This window comes from Pseudophryne corroboree, chromosome 7 (genome assembly GCF_028390025.1).
Source record: "Pseudophryne corroboree isolate aPseCor3 chromosome 7, aPseCor3.hap2, whole genome shotgun sequence".
NCBI classification, from domain to species: Eukaryota; Metazoa; Chordata; class Amphibia; order Anura; family Myobatrachidae; genus Pseudophryne; species Pseudophryne corroboree.
In genome coordinates this window covers 252,869,876-252,891,408 of record NC_086450.1, presented here as the reverse complement: position 1 = coordinate 252,891,408, position 21,533 = coordinate 252,869,876, and the positions used below count along the sequence as shown (strand labels likewise).

The 21,533-nt window shown below is 46.1% G+C and overlaps 2 non-coding genes across 2 annotated transcripts; both read left to right on the top strand.

Annotated features, from left to right (window-relative positions):
* Positions 1-6,036: 6,036 nt before the first annotated feature.
* Positions 6,037-6,132, top strand: LOC134946980 (small nucleolar RNA U13). Its single transcript, XR_010182516.1, has one exon. It is a non-coding gene; the product is annotated as a small nucleolar RNA U13 (small nucleolar RNA).
* A 15,042-nt stretch (positions 6,133-21,174) lies between these two features.
* LOC134946979 (small nucleolar RNA U13) lies at positions 21,175-21,270 on the top strand. Its single transcript, XR_010182515.1, has one exon. It is a non-coding gene; the product is annotated as a small nucleolar RNA U13 (small nucleolar RNA).
* The last annotated feature ends 263 nt before the right edge of the window (positions 21,271-21,533 follow it).

The following is a 21,533-nucleotide window of genomic DNA, read 5'->3' as shown; positions in this document are numbered from 1 at the left end:
GATACCCAGCCCTCCTTGGCCAATCTGGAGCAATGATTATTGCTCAAACTCTTGTTCTTCTGGTGATCTTGAGAACTTTTGGAATAAGTGGAAGTGGAGGGAACAGATTCACTGACTGAAACACCCACTGGGTCACCAGTGCATCTATCGCTATTGCTTGTGGGTCTCTCGACCTGGAACAATATTTCTGAAGCTTCTTGTTGAGGCGTGATGCCATCATATCCACTTGAGGAATGCCCCAACGACTTGCCACCTCCGTGAAGACTTCTGGGTGGAGGCCCCATTCTCCTGGATGGAGATCGTGTCTGCTGAGGAAGTCTTCTTCCCAGTTGTCCACTCCCAGAATGAAAATTGCCGACAGAGCTTTTGCATGTCTTTCTGCCCAGAGGAGTATCTTTGTCACCTCTGCCATTGCCGCTCTGCTTTTTGTTCCATCCTCGGAGACTTGCATCCGTGGTCACCAGGATCCAGGTCTGAATCCCGAACCTGCGTCCCTCCAGGAGGTGAGACATTTGTAGCCACCACAGGAGCGAAATTCTGGCTTTTGCTGACAAGATTATCTTTTGATGCTTGTGGAGATGCGACCCGGACCACTTGTCCAGTAGGTCCCACTGGAAGATCCTGGCATGGAATCGGCCATATTGTAGCGCCTCGTAAGCCGCTACCATTTTCCCCAACAGGCGAATGCACTGATGAATTGATACTGGTCTTGGTCTCAAAAGTTGTTTGACCAGGCTCTGTATCTCCTGAGCCTTTTCCACTGGTAGAAATACTTTCTGTACCTCTGTGTCCAGTATCATTCCCAAAAATGATAACCTCATCGTCGGTTCCAACTGAGATTTTGGAACGTTGATGATCCAACTGTGCTGTTGAAGTACCGTCAGGGATAACGCTATGTTCTGGATTAGCTTGTCCCTGGATCTCGCTTTTATGAGGAAATCGTCCAAGTATGGAATTATGTTGACTCCTTTGTTTGCGAAGGAGAACCATCATCTCCTCCATCACCTTGGTGAATATTCTCGGAGCCGTGGAGAGCCCGAACGGTAATTTCTGGAATTGGTAGTGGCAATCCTGAACTGCAAACCTCAGGTATGCTTGATGTGGCGGTTAAATGGGGACATGCTAGTAAGCATCCTTGATGTTCACTGACACCAGAAATTCCTTTTCCAAGCTGGAAATCACCGCTCTCAATGATTCCATCTTGAATTTGAATCTTTTAAAATAAAGATTCAGAGATTTAAGGTTTAAAATCGGCCTGACCGAGCCATCCGACTTCGGTACTACAAACAGGCTTGAATAAAAGCCTTGATTCCTTTGTTCGGCAGGAACCAAGGCAATTACTTTGTCTTGATATAATTTGTGTATTGCATTTAGGACACTTGCGCTGTCCTGAGCAGAAACTGGTAAGGCTGATTTGAAAAATCGGCATGGGGGAAGGTCTTGAAATTCCAACTTGTAACCTTAGGATATTATCTGTAAAATCCAAGGATCCAGGTCTGAGCGAAGCCAGACCTGGCTGAAAAATAGTAGATGTGCCCCCACCCGATCGCACTCCCGCAGAGGAGCCCCAGCGTCATGCTGTGGTTTTTGCAGAAGTAGTTGCTGACTTCTACTCTTGAAAGCCTGAGGGTGTTGTAAGTTTTCTACCTTTTCCTCTCCCTTTTCCTGTGTAAAAAGGGGTACTTTTAGCCTTTTTGTACTTGTTGGGCTGAAAGGGCTGCATAGTATGAGAATTATATACTTTTTTAGCCGGTGTAGCTGCCGACGGCAGAAATGCTGACTTGCAAGATGCAGTAGTTGATATCATGGCATCTAATTTCTTTTCAAAGAAAGCCTCACCATTGTATGGGAGCGCCTCAATATTTCTTTTGGATTCTGTGTCAGCATTCCATTGGTGTATCCAGAGCACCCTGCGTGCTGAAACCGCCATAGCAGAGGCACGTGAGCCCAGTAAGCCTACGTCCTTCATAGCCTCAACCAAATAACCTGCAGAATCTTTGATATGACCTAGAATTTTCAGAATGTCATCTTTATCGACCGTGGCAATATTAACAATCAAGTTATCTGTCCACTTTTCGACTGTGTTACCTACCCACGCAGAAGCAATCGAGGGCATAAGTAACGTACCCGTAGCAACATAGATGGACTTTAAAGTCGTCTCTAATTTGCGGTCAGCAGGTTCTTTTAATGAAGCTGACCCTGGGGCAGGTAAAATGATTTTCTTTGACAACCTAGAAACTGAGGTGTCTATCATTGGGCGTGACTCCCACTTATGCCTATCCTCCTCTTCTGGGAAAGGGTACGCTACCCGCAACCTTTTAGGGATAGCAAATTTCTTTTCTGGGTTAGTCCAGGATTCCTCAAAAAATGTTTTTAAGTCCTTAGACAGAGAAAAAGTCACCACCTGTTTTTTATTTCATTTAAAATAATCTTTTTCCTCAGGTGGAGGTGTTGTGTCAGGAAATTCCAACACCTCTTTTATAGCGACTATCATACATTGAATGCTCTTAGCTAGTTTGGGGTCTACCCCCCTCAAATCCCCACTGTCGACTTCAGTGTCGGAATCTGTGTCGGTGTCCCTTTGAATAATTTGGGCCAGGGACCATTTCTGGGAACTGGAGCGGTCCCGAGTGGATGATGTGGAACAATCAGCAAATAGAGCATCTTCCACAGACTGTCTCCAATGCGTTGTCTGTTCCTCAGACTCAGAGAATTTCTTCACTAGTTTAGCCATATTACTCTGCAGCTTTCTCACCCACACAGGCTCAGAACACTCTTGTGCCTCTAAAATGGGTTCCTCCGGGGAAGAGCTTTCTCTAGACATGTTACACACGTGTATAGTCACACCACTCACGCACACATGGGAGCTAATGGGGACAGACTTACACTAATGTCTGTCAGAGGGACCCAAAGGGAATTGCCAGTCCACACCACGCGCCCTATATGTATTACATACAATGAATATACATATATACCAAATCAGCACTTTATATCCAATGTGAAGCCCGCAGACTTCAATAAATGATGTGCTCCCCTCCCCTTCTATAGCACCCTGGTACTTGTATCAGCGATGTCTGAGGAGAAGCAGCCTGCAGGATCAGCGCTCCGGCGTCTCTGTGAGGAGAAAATGGTGCCAATTGAGTGTTACAAGCAATTCTGAGTTGAAGCCCCGCCCCCTGTAATGGCGCGGTTCAGCCACAGTAATATGATATTTATACTGGCAGGGGTAGTGTACATCAGCGGCTCACATGTATGTACATTTTGCCAGTGAGAGTAGGGATTTATCATGTCCCTCAGAGCGCGCCCCTCCCCATGCGCTCTGCACCCTGTGCTGCGAGACATGTTGCTGCGCAGCGTCCCGCGCTGCGCTGGTACCTTTATGCCGCCACGATGACCAGAGGGCCCCTCCCTGCAGGTCTCCAGTAAATACTCACCAGTCTTCTGACTTCTGGCTCTGTTAGGGGGTGGAAGCAGTGCTGTGGGAGTGAGCAGCAGCCAGGAAAGGGCTGTGTTCAGTACCCTTCAGGAGCTAATGGTGTCCTGTCAGCGGAAGCAGAGCCATTAAACTAACTGAGAAGTTGGTTCCTATTCCCCCCCCCCCCCCCTAAGTCCCACAAAGCAGTGAAGCTGTTGCCAGCAGTAATCTATGTGTTGTATGAATATGTGTTTAAAATGTCTTTGTGGCTTCTCTGTGTAAATGCGTATGCTACCGTATATACTCTCGCTGTGTGTTAATACGCAAGGCGCCTGAACCTTTTGACTTTGACACGGCATTGGCGCCCCTCCATACACACACTTATGTAAAATAGGGGCAGTGCATTCCGTAGTCGCGCGCGAAAAATATAGGGCATGGCTTCATGGGGAAGGGGTGTGGCCACAAAATAATACCAATTCATATTACGGTACACAGTAGTCTCCATTATTCAAATTATGCCGCACTGTAGTGCCACTACACCAGGTAGAGCCCCTTTTACACACTACAGCACACAGATTCCCTTTTTACACATTACGGCAGCCAGTCCCCCTTTTTACACACTACGGCAGCCAGTCCCCCTTTTTACACATTACGGCAGCCAGTCCCCCTTTTTACACATTACGGCAGCCAGCGTCCCCCTTTTTACACATAGCGGCAGCCAGCGTCCCCCTTTTTACACATTACGGCAGCCAGCGTCCCCCTTTTTACACATTACGGCAGGATAGATAGACAGACAGAATAGTTGATACTTACCATCTCTCCGCTGGCTCAGGCAGTCAGGCTCCTCGGTGCTGGCAGCTCCGGAGGCAGGGGAGAAGGAGGAGGAGGGAGGGGGACTTGGAAGCTGCAGCAGCACAGTGTAATTGCTTGCAGCGCCGCATGCAGCTGTCCCTCTCCTTCCGCATTGGCTGGCCACCGAAACTGTGCATGCTGGGATGAGGGAAACGCATCCCAGCATTCACAGCAGCGCCGGCCAGCCAATGCATGATATAATTAACTTGTTCCATCCCAATAATACATATATATATGGTTTTACACTCTATTATATAAATACAATTATAATACAAGTCTGGTGCTAAACATGTTTTGTCTATGTGTAATCTATGTGCTGTATGAATATGTGTTGAATATGTCTTTGTGGCCTCTCTGTGCAAATGTGTATGCTACCGTATATACTCTCGCCGTGCGTTAATACGCAAAGCGTGCTAACCTTTTGACTTTAACACGGCATTGCCCCCCCCCCCATACACACACTTATGTAAAATAGGGGCAGGGTGCGCCGTAGCCGCACGCAAATAATATAGGCCGTGGCTTCATGGGGAAGGGGTGTGGCCACAAAATAATACCAATTCATATTACGGTGCACAGTAGTGTCCATTATTCAAATTATGCCACACAGTAGTGCCACTACACCAGGTAGAGCCCCTTTTACACATTACAGCAGACAGCGTCCCCCTTTTTATACATTACGGCAGACAGTGTCCCCCTTTTTACATATTACGGCAGACAGCTTCCCCTTTTTACACATTACGGCAGACAACGCCCCCCTTTTTACACAGTACGGCAGACAGTGTCCCCTTTTTACACATTACGGCAGACAACGTCCCCCTTTCTCATACGTCCTAGAGGATGCTGGGGTCACCATTTAGATTCATGGGGTATGGACGGGATCCGCAGGAGACATGGGCACTTTAAGACTTTCAAAGGGTGTGAACTGGCTCCTCCCTCTATGCCCCTGCTCCAGACTCCAGTTTTAGAATTGTACCCAGTGAGACTGGACACACTACAGAGGAGCTCTACTGAGTTTCTCTGAAAAAGACTTTTGTTAGGTTTTTTATGTTCAGGGAGGCTGCTGACAACAGTCTCCCTGCTTCGTGGGACTTAGGGGAGAGAAGTATGACCCACTTCTAGTGAGTTCAAGGGCTCTGCTTCTGGCTACAGGACACCATTAGCTCCTGAGGGTGCTGATCGCTGGGTATGCCTAGATGCTCACTCCCGCAGCCTGCCGTCACCCCCTTACAGAGCCAGAAGTCAGAAGACAGGTGAGTAGATGAAGAAAAGAAGACTTCTTCAACTGTGACGGCATATTGAGGTACAGCGCAGCGTACGGAATGCTGCGCGCCATGCTCCCACACATAACAGGCACTGCAGGGTGCAAGGCGTGGGGGGGGCAGCATAAAATCCTCTTTTAACACTGGCGCATATGGGCAATAGTGCGGTGGCACTGTCCTAACCCCCGCCAGTATAAAAATTTAGTAATCTACACTGAGGAGAAGCGTGCCCTTGCGGGGGCGGGACTTCTTCCTCAGTCAGCCAGCACACTACTCTGCGCCATTTTTCCCTCCTTCCATGCAAGGACGCTGATCCTTCCTTCACCACTGTATCAGGGTGCAACTAGGGGGGCGAAGTTTGATTAGTGCTGTGTATATTTAAGTATATACTGTTATATGAATAAACGCTGCAGGTCTGTGGGCAAACTTTGTTGTACAGTTCTCTGCTACTAACGCTGGGTTGTGAGCTGACAAAATCCTCTCTGTGTCCCTTGATAGATTTTACTGTCGATCCTTCTGCTTCATAAACGCGATGAATGAGAGTTCACTCGGCTGTGTGACATGTGCATTCTCTCTGTTACGAGTCGGCACATTACTCCTCTGATTAAATCTGTCCCCTAGCCCCGGAGTGTCTGTGGGGTGTTTGCACATGTATGTAGCATGTCTCAAAGAGTGGTCTTCCCCTGAGGAAATTGTAGTAGGGACACGGATGTAGGTATATACGTTATAATATGGCTGAGTCTCAGACACAACCCTGGAGACAGTCTGTGGAAGAGGTGTTTTTCCAAAGTTTTGTTTTCATCCACACCAGACCCCTCGGGGTCTCCTAACATTGTCTCTATAATGCACACTGATACCGACACGGACTCTGAAACCTATGTCGACACTAATTGTCCAGAATGATTCCGACATTAACTAGGAATATTCAGTACATTATTGTAACTATAAGGGTTGTCTTAGACAATACGGAGTACCTTTCTGTACCAACAGAAGAAGGTTTACCTAAATTAGGAAAGAAAGGAAGAAACATTTTTTTTCTTCCTCTCGTGAGGACAGGGGGAATCACCCCCCATTTTAAGAAGGGTCCTCTCACGGTTAACAAGAAAGTGACTCTGCCTGCATCTGGGACATCTGTCCTTAGGGAGCCGACAGACCGCACGTTGGAGTATACATTAATATTTAATTATACAACCCATGAGACATGTCTCAAGACTACATTGCATGTGCGTGAATGAGTAGGGCTATTGCAAAGTGCTCTGATCATTTCATCATCCAGTATTGACGCTAGCTATGGTTGAGATTCTCCTAACGTTAGATCATATATAGTATGCTACAGCATCCATGCGTGGAGCCATGATGGAGAATTCACCAGTGTAAGGCGCGTCCTACTTCCAAAATAGATTATGGAATCTTTCCCATAGTCAAGGGGAGACCTTGTTTGGTACTGTCCTGGATGATTTCGTGGGCAGCTACCGCAGGTAAGTCGTTTTTTTTCTGTCCTTTGTCCCTACACAAAAAAAAAGAGCAGTCCATGTGGTACGAAAGAAGTAAAAGGTTTCCCTTTCTTTGCATATAGAGTAAGGGAAGAGGAAGAGGTCCGCCTCTTCAGGATTACAGGAGCAGAAATCATCTCCTGCTTCTGCCAAATCTACTGCATGACGCTGGGACTCCCTTGCGAGAGTCCGCCCCAGTGGGGGAGTGCCTGACACTTTTCAGTCAGTTCTGGGTTCATTCTGGCCTAGACCCGTGGGTTTTACAAATAGTGTTCCATCGATGCGAACTGGATTTCAAGACGTTTCCACACACCGATTTCAAATCGGCCTTACCAGTTTCTCTCCCTGACAGGGAGGGAGTAAGCGCAGCCATTCAATAATTGAGTCAGGATCAGGTCATTACCCTGATTCCCCTATTCCAACAGGGAGTGGGGTTTTTTTTTATTCAAGCCTCTTTGTGACTCCAAAGCCGGACGGCTCAGTCAGACCGATCCGAAATCGAAAATTTTTCAATTTCTACCTGAAGTAATTCAAATTCAGGATGGAATTTCTCAAGGCAGTAATCTCCAGTCTGAATAGACGTAATGGATGCCTACTTACATGTTCACAGTTATCCTCCACAGGATTGCCTGAGATTTGCAATTCAGGATTGTCATTGCCAATTTCTGAAGTTGCCATTTGGTCTATCAACGGCTCCGAGGATTCTCACAAGGTAATGCCGAAAATGATGGTTCTCCTTCGCAAGCAAGGAGTCACTATTATCCAGTACTTGGTAGATCTCCTAATAAAGGAGAGTTACAAGGCCAGATTGGTGCAGAACATTGTACTGCCCCTGACAGTTCTTCATTCTGGACACAGAACTACAGAGTTTTTCTTCCAGTGGAAAGGGCTCTGGAGATCCAGAGACTAGTCGAATAAATTTGGAAACCAGCAAGTACGTCTATTCATCAATGCATATGGTTGCTGGGGATGATGGTTGTGGCCTGCGAGGTCTTACCGTTTTGTAGATTCCATGCCAGTGTATTCCAGTGGGACCTGTTAGAGTCCAGAGCCCACCGACACATGCGCAGCAGGATAATCCTGTCTTCCTGGACCAGAATATCACTCCTGTGGTGGCTGCACAATTCTCACCTCCTAGTGAGGAGCAGGTTCGAGATCCAGGACTGGACCCTAGTGACCACGGATGCAAGCCTCCGAGGCTGGAGAGCAGACACACAGAGGGGCAAACTTCCAAGGAATGGTCAAGTCAGGAAACCTATCTCCACATAAACATTCTGGATGTTGAGAGCAATTTACAATGGCCTTCTACAAGCGGAACATTTTCTTCAAGATCTACCCGTACTGATTCAGTCGGAAGATGTAACAGCAGTAGCATGTAAAAACCGCCAGAACGAAACCCAGTGCGGCGGTGGTAGAAGCCACACAGATTCTCCGCTTGGAGGAAAAGCGTGCAGACGCTCTGTCAGCAATCTTCTTTCCAGAAGTGGACATCTGGGAAGCAGACTTCCTCAGAAAACACGATCTCCATCCAGAAGAGTGGGGCATCCACCAAGAAGTCTTCACAGAGGTAACCAGTCATTGGGGAGTTCCTCAAGTAGACATGATGGCATCTCGTCTCAACTTGAAGCTTCAAAGATATTGTTCCAGGTCAAGAGACCCTCAAGCAATGGCAGTGGATGCACTGGTGACACTGTGAGTGTCTCAGTCAGTATATGTATTCCCTCCATTTCCTCTCATGACAAAAGTTCTAAAGATCATAAGAAGAACAAAGATTCGAGCAATCCTCATTGTCCCAGAATGGCCAAGGAGGGCTTGGTATCCAGATTTTCAGGAATTACTCATAGGAGATCCCTGGCTTCTTCCTCTGCGCGAGGACCTGTTACAGCAGGGGCCGGGTGTGTATCAAAGCTTACCGTGGCTGCATAGCAGAAGAGTATCTGGAACATATTGAACTCCCAACTCTGTCAGGGGAAGTGGTAGAAATACTAGAAGCTCTTTTTACACTGGAAGAGATTGAGGCAGCGATCTCTTCACTTCCAGTGTCTAAGGCCCCAGGATTGGATGGAATACCTGTGGAAGTGTATAATAAAAATTTAGAGAATTTTCTCTCCCATATCTGCTGGAGTTGTTTAATTCACTATATGAGTGGGATTCTATTTCTTCCTCCATGACAGAGGCAATCATTATTATTGCACTACCTAAAAATAGAAAAGGACCCCAATTTCCCTGAGTCATATAGGCCCATTTCACTTTTGACAATGGATGTTAAGATAGTCGCTAAGGTATTAGCGATGCGGTTAAATTCAGTAATACAAATATCCATCCTGATCAAATGTGCTTTATGCCAGGGAAATCTACAACGCAGAACCTGCATAGATTGTTTTGCCATTTGGATGCGATGTAGAAGGGTCAGGGGCAGTGGTCGTATCACTCGATGCGGCCAAGGCCTTTGACTCAGTAGAGTGGGGATACTTATGCGCAGTATTAGAAAAATTCTCGTTTGGGCCCAGGTTTATAAAATGGGTATAAATGCTGTACGCCCTACCAACAGCACGGGTATCCGTTAATGCATATATGTCAGAATATTTTCCCCTGTTTAGGGGCACACGTCAAGGGTGCCCACTGTCACCTGCATTATTTGCATTGACAATTGAGCCCCTTGCTTTCTCTATAAGAGCAAACGCAGGAATTTGTGGTATCAGACTGGGACAGAGGGAGGATGTGATAGCACTATGGTGGTCAATCCGAGTTGATCACTAGCTGCATTTGTTCGCTCTGCAGCAATGAGGCAAAAAACGGCACTTCTGCACATGCGTATGCGGTGCAATGCATATGCGCAATGTACTATTACAACGAATGATGTAGTTTCACACAAGGTCTAGCGAAGTTTTCCAGTCGCACTGCTGGCCGCAGAGTGATTGACATGAAGTGGGCATTTCTGGGTGTCAACTGACCGTTTTAAGGGAGTGTTCGAAAAAACACAGGCGTGCCATGAAAAACGCAGGCGTGGCTAGGCGAACGCAGGGCATGTTTGTGACATCAAAACAGGAACTGAACAGTCTGAAGTCATCACAAGTGCTGAGTAGGTATTGAGCTACTCTAAAACTGCACAAAAAAACTTTGCCGTCGAACTGTGAACCTTTCGTTCGCACTTCTGCTAAGCTAAAATACACTCCCAGTGGGAGGTGGCATAGCGTTTGCACGGCTGCTAAAAACTGCTAGCGGGAGAACAACTCGGAATGACCACCTATATGCGGATGACATGTTGCTACATTTGAAAGACTTAGAGAGCTCGTTAGCGAACTTGCTAAAAACGGTTAATACATTTGGGGCTTTTCTGACCTATTAGTAAATAGGGAAAATAATTGACTTTCCCAATCTCAGGCCTTATACTGGAGGAGCGGCAGGATCATTGCCTGCTGCGGTGGACAGTAAGATTGAAATATTTCGGTATATGGATTACACCACAGGCCGTAGACTATGGTGGTCATTCTGAGTTGATTGCTAGCTGCCTCTCCAATTTTAAAATTAACTATTCCAAGTCGGTCATCATGAATCTAAATACCCCAATATCCATGGTTGACAGTCTGAAACATTCCTTCCCCTTTTCTTGGAACGACACCAAATTAAAATATTTAGGGGTACAAATTCCCAGGGACCTTTCCCAATTATTTTCCCTAAATTACCCCCCATTGTTAAATTCTTTACGATCAGACTATCAAAAATGGCGTTCTTTACACCTATCCTGGTTCGGTAGGATAAACGTGGTTAAAATGAATTCCCTCCAAAAAAAATTTATATTTTCTTCAAACGCTTCCCATCCACATCCCCACTACATGGCTCCAAGCAATTCAAAGGGGTATATTCAATTAGCAGTGATAACAGACTTTTCACGTGAAAAGTCCGGTTTTCCGGTGAAAAAACGGACTTTTCACGTGAAAAGCAATTACAGCCTATTCAATTTTCCGTGAAAACTTATCGGTGATCATTTTTTCACTAATTTCACTTCACCTACTCTGAGCAGGTGAAAAGTTGGGAAAAGTCACTATTTTATGGTAAAAATGTTTGGATATTGTCCAGAACTCCTGGGACACCCCCCTTAATGACTAATTAGGCACGTTGAAGTTTTTAATTATTTTTAATTGGCCAATAATGACATGTCATTTTTGGGGTGAAAAAGTTCAAAGTGATGGAAATTGGGGTTCAAGGTATGGGACAGGTATATTGGGGTGCTTTATGAGTGGGACGGGTGTTTTTAGGCTTGCAGATGGGAGTAATCGGTCTGTTTCCACTTTTTTTTTAAGTACCCTAAAATGACCCAAATATATACTTATACCCATTTTCATGTACCCCAAATTTAATGAGAGCATTTATTTTGCTCAAAAAAAATTGCTTTCTATCATTTTTTTGCATTTTAAAAAAAAAATGCATATAACAGCCATTTCACACAATTTAAGTCCCCAAAAACTCTCTAATGTGATCTCTAACACACTTCTCTTCTGTTTTCCTATGTTAGTTTAGCATTTTTTGAGGTACAGGCTGATTTCCCCATTTTCCCCTGCACTTTTCACTGCAAGAATTTTCACGTGAAATCCGTTTGGAATTGAATAGGTCGAAAAACGGAGCGTTTTCGCGGCAATTTTCGGCCGATTGCCGCGAAAAATTGCCGCGAATTTGCGGATAATTGAATACCCTAGAAAGTCTTATACATAAATTTGTTTGGGGTCGATCTCACACTAGATTCAAGCATGATATTCTTTTCAGACGGAAACTCATGGGTAGCATGCAGCTTCCCCATATTCCTGGTTATTATCAGGCCATACTCCTAAACCAAATTCTAGACTGGACTCGTGCAAAAGACACCAAACTATGGGTCTCCTTAGAGGAAAAAAGCTTTGCTCACTATATCGAGATAGCTCCATGGCTAACCAATTTGCCAAGAATTGACCATCCTACTATTACCCCTACTCTTGCTATGTGGAAGAAACTGCGTTTACTTCCGCACATTTCCTCTAAAATATCGCGCCTGACTTCCTTTTTTTATAATCATGACTTCCTCCCAGGTCTTCATATTGCTTCATTTAAATTCTGGGTGGAGGCAGGGATTTTTAGAGTAGGCCAAATGATTGACCCAGGAGGCCTACGCTCATTCTCTGACATCCAATCACTTTGGCCTCTACCGCACTCAGAATTCTGGAATTTCTTGCAACTACGTCATTTCCTGGTCACAATTGGTAAAAATTCTAATTTATCGAGAAATCTCACACATTTTCAACAATTATGTGTGGACCCTAAACCTCTTTCACATGCTATTTCACAGCTCTATGCTAACCTCATTGAGGGTCTTTTTACCAGTCCTCCTTCATTTGAGGCGGCCTGGGAGAAGGACCTACAAGGACTGATCTCTGATCTAGATTGGGGGGCGATATTTCGTAATGCTCAAGCCAGCTCTATGTGCTTGGCTACGCTAGAGACTCTTTATAAGATTATATACCGATGGTAAAGGATTCCAGTGATATTGCACAAAATGTTCCTTACAATACCCAACACTTGCTGGAGATGCAAGTCCAACGTGGGTAGCTTTCTACATATATGGTGGGAATGCCCGGCGCTCACTATCTTCTGGGCTGATATATTTAAATGTACTGAAGCAATACTGAAAGGCGATATACCCAAAGATCCAGAATTCTGGTTACTAAATATTACCACAGCAGACACTAAGACGTATAAACACTCGACACTCAGACATCTCAACAATGCAGCTAAAGCAGTCATACCCACACTATGGAAATCTACGAGGGCCCCCTCAGTGAGAGATTGGTTTAAGAGGGTCGACTATTATATGGAGATGGAGGATATTATTACGTTTACAAGGGGCAATGTTTCTGAATTTTTGGCAATATTGTCCCCTTGGCTGGAGTTCAAAAGTACTCTGTTATGCCAGCACTATATTGCTGGTGACCGCTCTTCTGCTCCATCTGGTAGTTGATCTTATAATTGCTATATGCCCCGGTTTGCTGATGCTAATATGGCCAATCTTTCTCGATTCTATTCTATTCTATTGGTTTTTTGGACTCTCCGGTTCCCAGGCTCCCTTACTTCCCCCCCCCCCTCTACCCCCTCCCTTCTTACTATACTTGCTTATTCTTCTTTCTCCCATACTGGATTTCGTTCCGGTTTATTGTCTTCTTTCTATCATTCTCTCTATTACCGTTTTCTACTATTTTGAAACAAAAATGTACCCAAATTCCGTTTAATGTCAAATGTCGATTTTATTATTGTAAATGATTAGGTGTAATAAAAATAGGATTTTAATAACCTACCGGTAAATCTTTTTCTCATAGTCCGTAGAGGATGCTGGGGTCCATTTTAGTACCATGGGGTATAGACGGTTCCGCAGGAGCCTTCGGCACTTTAAGACTTTTTAATAGTGTGAACTGGCTCCTCCCTCTATGCCCCTCCTCCAGACCTCAGTATAGGAACTGTGCCCGAGGAGACGTACATATTCGAGAGAGGATTTACTAATAAACTTGTGGCGAGATTCACACCAGCTCACACCATACACAAAAAACATGTCGGCTAACATGGCCTTTAACATAACTCATGCCAACCAGCATGTATAACTCAACAGCAACAGCTGTCAACATCTAAACACAAGTGTGTAAAAATTTTTTAAATGTAATCAGGAGGAAAAATGGAGCACTTGGCGGGCACCCAGCATCCTCTATGGACTACGAGAAAAGGATTTACCGGTAGGTTATTAAAATCCTATTTTCTCTTACATCCTAGAGGATGCTGGGGTGCATTTTAGTACCATGGGGATATACCAAAGCTCCCAGTACGGGCGGGAAACTGCTAATGTTCCTGCAGAAACTGACTGACCAAATTTTAGGTCGTCAGCAGCCAAGGTGTCAAACTTATAAAACTTAGCAAACGTGTTTGCACCTGACCAAGTAGCAGCTCAGCAGATTTGCAATGCCGAGACACCCTGGGCAGGCGCCCAGGACGAACCCACTTTCCTTGTAGAGTGGGCTTTTACCGAAGTTGGTAACAGCAATCCTGCCGTGGAATGAGCCTGCTGAATGGTACCTGTGATCCAGCGCGCAATAGTCTGCTTAGAAGCAGGACCCCCAATCTTGTTGGGGTCATAGAGGACAAATAAAGATTCTGTTTTCCTTATCATAGCCGTTCTTGCAACATAAGTCCAAAACGCTCTGACAACATCCAAGGACTTTGGGACGGCTGAGGTGTCAGAAGCCACTGTCACCACCACTGGTTGGTTGATATGAAAAGAAGACACAACCTTCGGAAGAAAGTGCTGACGTGTTCTCAGTTCAGCCCTATCTTCATGAAATATTAAGTAAGGACTCTTGTGTGACAGAGCTCCTAACTCAGACACTCGTCTGCCTGAGGCCAGAGCCAACAGCATGACCACTTTCCAAGTGAGAAACTTCAACTCTACCTCTTGTAGAGGCTCAAACCAGTCCGATTAGGGAACTGCAACACCACATTAAGATCCCATGGCACCGCAGGAGGCACAAAGGGAGGTTGGATGTGCAGAACCCCTTTCACGAAGGTCTGGACCTCAGGAAGGGAAGCCAATTGTTTCTGAATGAAAACTGACAAGGCCGAAATCTGAACCTTCATAGATCCTAATCTCAATCCAGCATCCACACCCGCCTGTAGAAATAGGAGAAGTCGTCCTAATTGAAACTCCACCGCAGGAGACTTCTTGGATTCACACCAAGATACATATTTTCTCCAAATACGATGGTAATGTTTGGATGTTACCCCTTTCCTGGCCAGAATAAGTGTGGGAATGACTTCATTGGGAATACCCTTATGGGTTAGGATCTGGCGCTCAACAGCCATGCCGTCAAACGCAGCTGCGGTAAGTCCTGATAAACTAACGGCCCCTGCTGAAGCAGGTCTTCCAGTAATAACTCTTGAAGATCTGGATACCCAGCCCTCCTTGGCCAATCTGGAGCAATGATTATTGCTCAAACTTTTGTTCTTCTGATGATCTTGAGAACTTTTGGAATAAGTGGAAGTGGAGGGAACAGATTCACTGACTGAAACACCCACTGGGTCACCAGTGCATCTATCGCTATTGCTTGTGGGTCTCTCGACCTGTAACAATATTTCTGAAGCTTCTTGTTGAGGCGTGATGCCATCATATCCACTTGAGGAATGCCCCAACGACTTGCCACCTCCGTGAAGACTTCTGGGTGGAGGCCCCATTCTCCTGGATGGAGATCGTGTCTGCTGAGGAAGTCTTCTTCCCAGTTGTCCACTCCCAGAATGAAAATTGCCGACAGAGCTTTTGCATGTCTTTCTGCCCAGAGGAGTATCTTTGTCACCTCTGCCATTGCCGCTCTGCTTTTTGTTCCACCTTGACGGTTTATGTAAGCTACTGCTGTTACATTGTCTGACTGCGTCTGTATGGGACGACCTTGAAGAAGGTGTGCCACCTGATGAAGACTGTTGTACACAGCTCTCAATTCCAGAATGTTTATGTAAAGTCGAGTTTCTTGACTTGACCACCTTCCTTGGAAGCTTTCACCTTGCGTGACTGCTCCCCATCCTCGGAGACTTGCATCCGTGGTCACCAGGATCCAGGTCTGAATCCCGAACCTGCGTCCCTCCAGGAGGTGAGACATTTGTAGCCACCACAGGAGCGAAATTCTGGCTTTTGCTGACAAGATTATCTTTTGATGCTTGTGGAGATGCGACCCGGACCACTTGTCCAGTAGGTCCCACTGGAAGATCCTGGCATGGAATCGGCCATATTGTAGCGCCTCGTAAGCCGCTACCATTTTCCCCAACAGGCGAATGCACTGATGAATTGATACTGGTCTTGGTCTCAAAAGTTGTTTGACCAGGCTCTGTATCTCCTGAGCCTTTTCCACTGGTAGAAATACTTTCTGTACCTCTGTGTCCAGTATCATTCCCAAAAATGATAACCTCATCGTCGGTTCCAACTGAGATTTTGGAACGTTGATGATCCAATTGTGCTGTTGAAGTACCGTCAGGGATAACGCTATGTTCTGGATTAGCTTGTCCCTGGATCTCGCTTTTATGAGGAGATCGTCCAAGTATGGAATTATGTTGACTCCTTTGTTTGCGAAGGAGAACCATCATCTCCTCCATCACCTTGGTGAATATTCTCGGAGCCGTGGAGAGCCCGAACGGTAATTTCTGGAATTGGTAGTGGCAATCCTGAACTGCAAACCTCAGGTATGCTTGATGTGGCGGTTAAATGGGGACATGCTAGTAAGCATCCTTGATGTTCACTGACACCAGAAATTCCTTTTCCAAGCAGGAAATCACCGCTCTCAATGATTCCATCTTGAATTTGAATCTTTTAAAATAAAGATTCAGAGTTTTTACTTTTAAAATCGGCCTGACCGAGCCATCCGACTTCGGTACTACAAACAGGCTTGAATAAAAGCCTTGATTCCTTTGTTCGGCAGGAACCAAGGCAATTACTTTGTCTTGATATAATTTGTGTATTGCATTTAGGACACTTGCGCTGTCCTAAGCAGAAACTGGTAAGGCTGATTTGAAAAATCGGCATGGGGGAAGGTCTTGAAATTCCAACTTGTAACCTTAGGATATTATCTGTAAAATCCAAGGATCCAGGTCTGAGCGAAGCCAGACCTGGCTGAAAAATAGTAGATGTGCCCCCACCCGATCGCACTCCCGCGAAGTAGTTGCTGACTTCTACTCTTGGGAGCCTGAGGGTGTTGTAAGTTTTCTACCTTTTCCTCTCCCTTTTCCTGTGTAAAAAGGGGTACTTTTAGCCTTTTTGTACTTGTTGGGCTGAAAGGGCTGCATAGTATGAGAATTATATACTTTTTTAGCCGGTGTAGCTGCCGACGGCAGAAATGCTGACTTGCAAGATGCAGTAGTTGATATCATGGCATCTAATTTCTTTTCAAAGAGAGCCTCACCATTGTATGGGAGCGCCTCAATATTTCTTTTGGATTCTGTGTCAGCATTCCATTGGTGTATCCAGAGCACCCTGCGTGCTGAAACCGCCATAGCAGAGGCACGTGAGCCCAGTAAGCCTACGTCCTTCATAGCCTCAACCAAATAACCTGCAGAATCTTTGATATGACCTAGAATTTTCAGAATGTCATCTTTATCGACCGTGGCAATATTAACAATCAAGTTATCTGTCCACTTTTCGACTGTGTTACCTACCCACGCAGAAGCAATTGTGGGCCTGAGTAACGTACCCGTAGCAACATAGATGGACTTTAAAGTCGTCTCTAATTTGCTGTCAGCAGGTTCTTTTAATGAAGCTGACCCTGGGGCAGGTAAAATGATTTTCTTTGACAACCTAGAAACTGAGGTGTCTATCATTGGGCGTGACTCCCACTTATGCCTATCCTCCTCTTCTGGGAAAGGGTACGCTACCCGCAACCTTTTAGGGATAGCAAATTTCTTTTCTGGGTTAGTCCAGGATTCCTCAAAAAATGTTTTTAAGTCCTTAGACAGAGGAAAAGTCACCACCTGTTTTTTATTTCATTTAAAATAATCTTTTTCCTCAGGTGGAGGTGTTGTGTCAGGAAATTCCAACACCTCTTTTATAGCGACTATCATACATTGAATGCTCTTAGCTAGTTTGGGGTCTACCCCCCTCAAATCCCCACTGTCGACTTCAGTGTCGGAATCTGTGTCGGTGTCCCTTTGAATAATTTGGGCCAGGGACCATTTCTGGGAACTGGAGCGGTCCCGAGTGGATGATGTGGAACAATCAGCAAATAGAGCATCTTCCACAGACTGTCTCCAATGCGTTGTCTGTTCCTCAGACTCAGAGAATTTCTTCACTAGTTTAGCCATATTACTCTGCAGCTTTCTCACCCACACAGGCTCAGAACACTCTTGTGCCTCTAAAATGGGTTCCTCCGGGGAAGAGCTTTCTCTAGACATGTTACACACGTGTATAGTCACACCACTCACGCACACATGGGAGCTAATGGGGACAGACTTACACTAATGTCTGTCAGAGGGACCCAAAGGGAATTGCCAGTCCACACCACGCGCCCTATATGTATTACATACAATGAATATACATATATACCAAATCAGCACTTTATATCCAATGTGAAGCCCGCAGACTTCAATAAATGATGTGCTCCCCTCCCCTTCTATAACACCCTGGCACTTGTATCAGCGATGTCTGAGGAGAAGCAGCCTGCAGGATCAGCGCTCCGGCGTCTCTGTGAGGAGAAAATGGTGCCAATTGAGTGTTACAAGCAATTCTGAGTTGAAGCCCCGCCCCCTGTAATGGCGCGGTTCAGCCACAGTAATATGATATTTATACTGGCAGGGGTAGTGTACATCAGCGGCTCACATGTATGTACATTTTGCCAGTGAGAGTAGGGATTTATCATGTCCCTCAGAGCGCGCCCCTCCCCATGCGCTCTGCACCCTGTGCTGCGAGACATGTTGCTGCGCAGCGTCCCGCGCTGCGCTGGTACCTTTATGCCGCCACGATGACCAGAGGGCCCCTCCCTGCAGGTCTCCAGTAAATACTCACCAGTCTTCTGACTTCTGGCTCTGTTAGGGGGTGGAAGCAGTGCTGTGGGAGTGAGCAGCAGCCAGGAAAGGGCTGTGTTCAGTACCCTTCAGGAGCTAATGGTGTCCTGTCAGCGGAAGCAGAGCCAATAAACTAACTGAGAAGTTGGTTCCTATTCCCCCCCCCCCCCCCCCCTAAGTCCCACAAAGCAGGGAAGCTGTTGCCAGCAGTAATCTATGTGTTGTATGAATATGTGTTTAAAATGTCTTTGTGGCTTCTCTGTGTAAATGCGTATGCTACCGTATATACTCTCGCTGTGTGTTAATACGCAAAGCGCCCGAACCTTTTGACTTTGACACGTCATTGGCGCCCCTCCATACACACACTTATGTAAAATAGGGGCAGTGCATTCCGTAGTCGCGCGCCAAAAATATAGGGCATGGCTTCATGGGGAAGGGGTGTGGCCACAAAATAATACCAATTCATATTACGGTACACAGTAGTCTCCATTATTCAAATGATGCCGCACAGTAGTGCCACTACACCAGGTAGAGCCCCTTTTACACACTACAGCACACAGATTCCCTTTTTACACATTACGGCAGACAGTCCCCCTTTTTACACACTACGGCAGCCAGTCCCCCTTTTTACACATTACGGCAGCCAGTCCCCCTTTTTACACATTACGGCAGCCAGCGTCCCCCTTTTTACACATAGCGGCAGCCAGCGTCCCCCTTTTTACACATTACGGCAGCCAGCGTCCCCCTTTTTACACATTATGGCAGGATAGATAGACAGACAGAATAGTTGATACTTACCATCTCTCCGCTGGCTCAGGCAGTCAGGCTCCTCGGTGCTGGCAGCTCCGGAGGCAGGGGAGAAGGAGGAGGAGGGAGGGGGACTTGGAAGCTGCAGCAGCACAGTGTAATTGCTTGCAGCGCCGCATGCAGCTGTCCCTCTCCTTCCGCATTGGCTGGCCACCGAAACTGTGCATGCTGTGATGAGGGAAACGCATCCCAGCATTCACAGCAGCGCCGGCCAGCCAATGCATGATATAATTAACTTGTTCCATCCCAATAATACATATATATCTGGTTTTACACTCTATTATATAAATACAATTATAATACAAGTCTGGTGCTAAACATGTTTTGTCTATGTGTAATCTATGTGTTGTATGAATATGTGTTGAATATGTCTTTGTGGCCTCTCTGTGCAAATGTGTATGCTACCGTATATACTCTCGCCGTGCGTTAATACGCAAAGCGTGCTAACCTTTTGACTTTAACACGGCATTGCCCCCCCCCCCATACACACACTTATGTAAAATAGGGGCAGGGTGCGCCGTAGCCGCACGCAAATAATATAGGCCGTGGCTTCATGGGGAAGGGGTGTGGCCACAAAATAATACCAATTCATATTACGGTGCACAGTAGTGTCCATTATTCAAATTATGCCACACAGTAGTGCCACTACACCAGGTAGAGCCCCTTTTACACATTACAGCAGACAGCGTCCCCCTTTTTATACATTACGGCAGACAGTGTCCCCCTTTTTACATATTACGGCAGACAGCTTCCCCTTTTTACACATTACGGCAGACAACGCCCCCCTTTTTACACAGTACGGCAGACAGTGTCCCCTTTTTACACATTACGGCAGACAACGTCCCCCTTTCTCATACTTCCTAGAGGATGCTGGGGTCACCATTTAGATTCATGGGGTATGGACGGGATCCGCAGGAGACATGGGCACTTTAAGACTTTCAAAGGGTGTGAACTGGCTCCTCCCTCTATGCCCCTGCTCCAGACTCCAGTTTTAGAATTGTGCCCAGTGAGACTGGACACACTACAGAGGAGCTCTACTGAGTTTCTCTGAAAAAGACTTTTGTTAGGTTTTTTTATGTTCAGGGAGGCTGCTGACAACAGTCTCCCTGTTTCGTGGTACTTAGGGGAGAGAAGTATGACCCACTTCTAGTGAGTTCAAGGGCTCTGCTTCTGGCTACAGGACACCATTAGCTCCTGAGGGTGCTGATCGCTGGGTATGCCTAGATGCTCACTCCCGCAGCCTGCCGTCACCCCCTTACAGAGCCAGAAGTCAGAAGACAGGTGAGTAGATGAAGAAAAGAAGACTTCTTCAACTGTGACGGCATATTGAGGTACAGCGCAGCGTACGGAATGCTGCGCGCCATGCTCCCACACATAACAGGCACTGCAGGGTGCAAGGCGTGGGGGGGGGCAGCATAAAATCCTCTTTTAACACTGGCGCATATGGGCAATAGTGCGGTGGCACTGTCCTAACCCCCGCCAGTATAAAAATTTAGTAATCTACACTGAGGAGAAGCGTGCCCTTGCGGGGGCGGGACTTCTTCCTCAGTCAGCCAGCACACTACTCTGCGCCATTTTTCCCTCCTTCCATGCAAGGACGCTGATCCTTCCTTCACCACTGTATCAGGGTGCAACTAGGGGGGCGAAGTTTGATTAGTGCTGTGTATATTTAAGTATATACTGTTATATGAATAAACGCTGCAGGTCTGTGGGCAAACTTTGTTGCACAGTTCTCTGCTACTAACGCTGGGTTGTGAGCTGACAAAATCCTCTCTGTGTCCCTTGATAGATTTTACAGTCGATCCTTCTGCTTCATAAACGTGATGAATGAGAGTTCACACGGCTGTGTGACATGTACATTCTCTCTGTTACGAGTCGGCACATTACTCCTCTGATTAAATCTGTCCCCTAGCCCCGGAGTGTCTGTGGGGTGTTTGCACATGTATGTAGCATATCTCAAAGAGTGGTCTTCCCCTGAGGAAATTGTAGTAGGGACACGGATGTAGGTATATACGTTATAATATGGCTGAGTCTCAGACACAACCCTGGAGACAGTCTGTGGAAGAGGTGTTTTTCCAAAGTTTTGTTTCCATCCACACCAGACCCCTCGGGGTCTCCTAACATTGTCTCTATAATGCACACTGATACCGACATGGACTC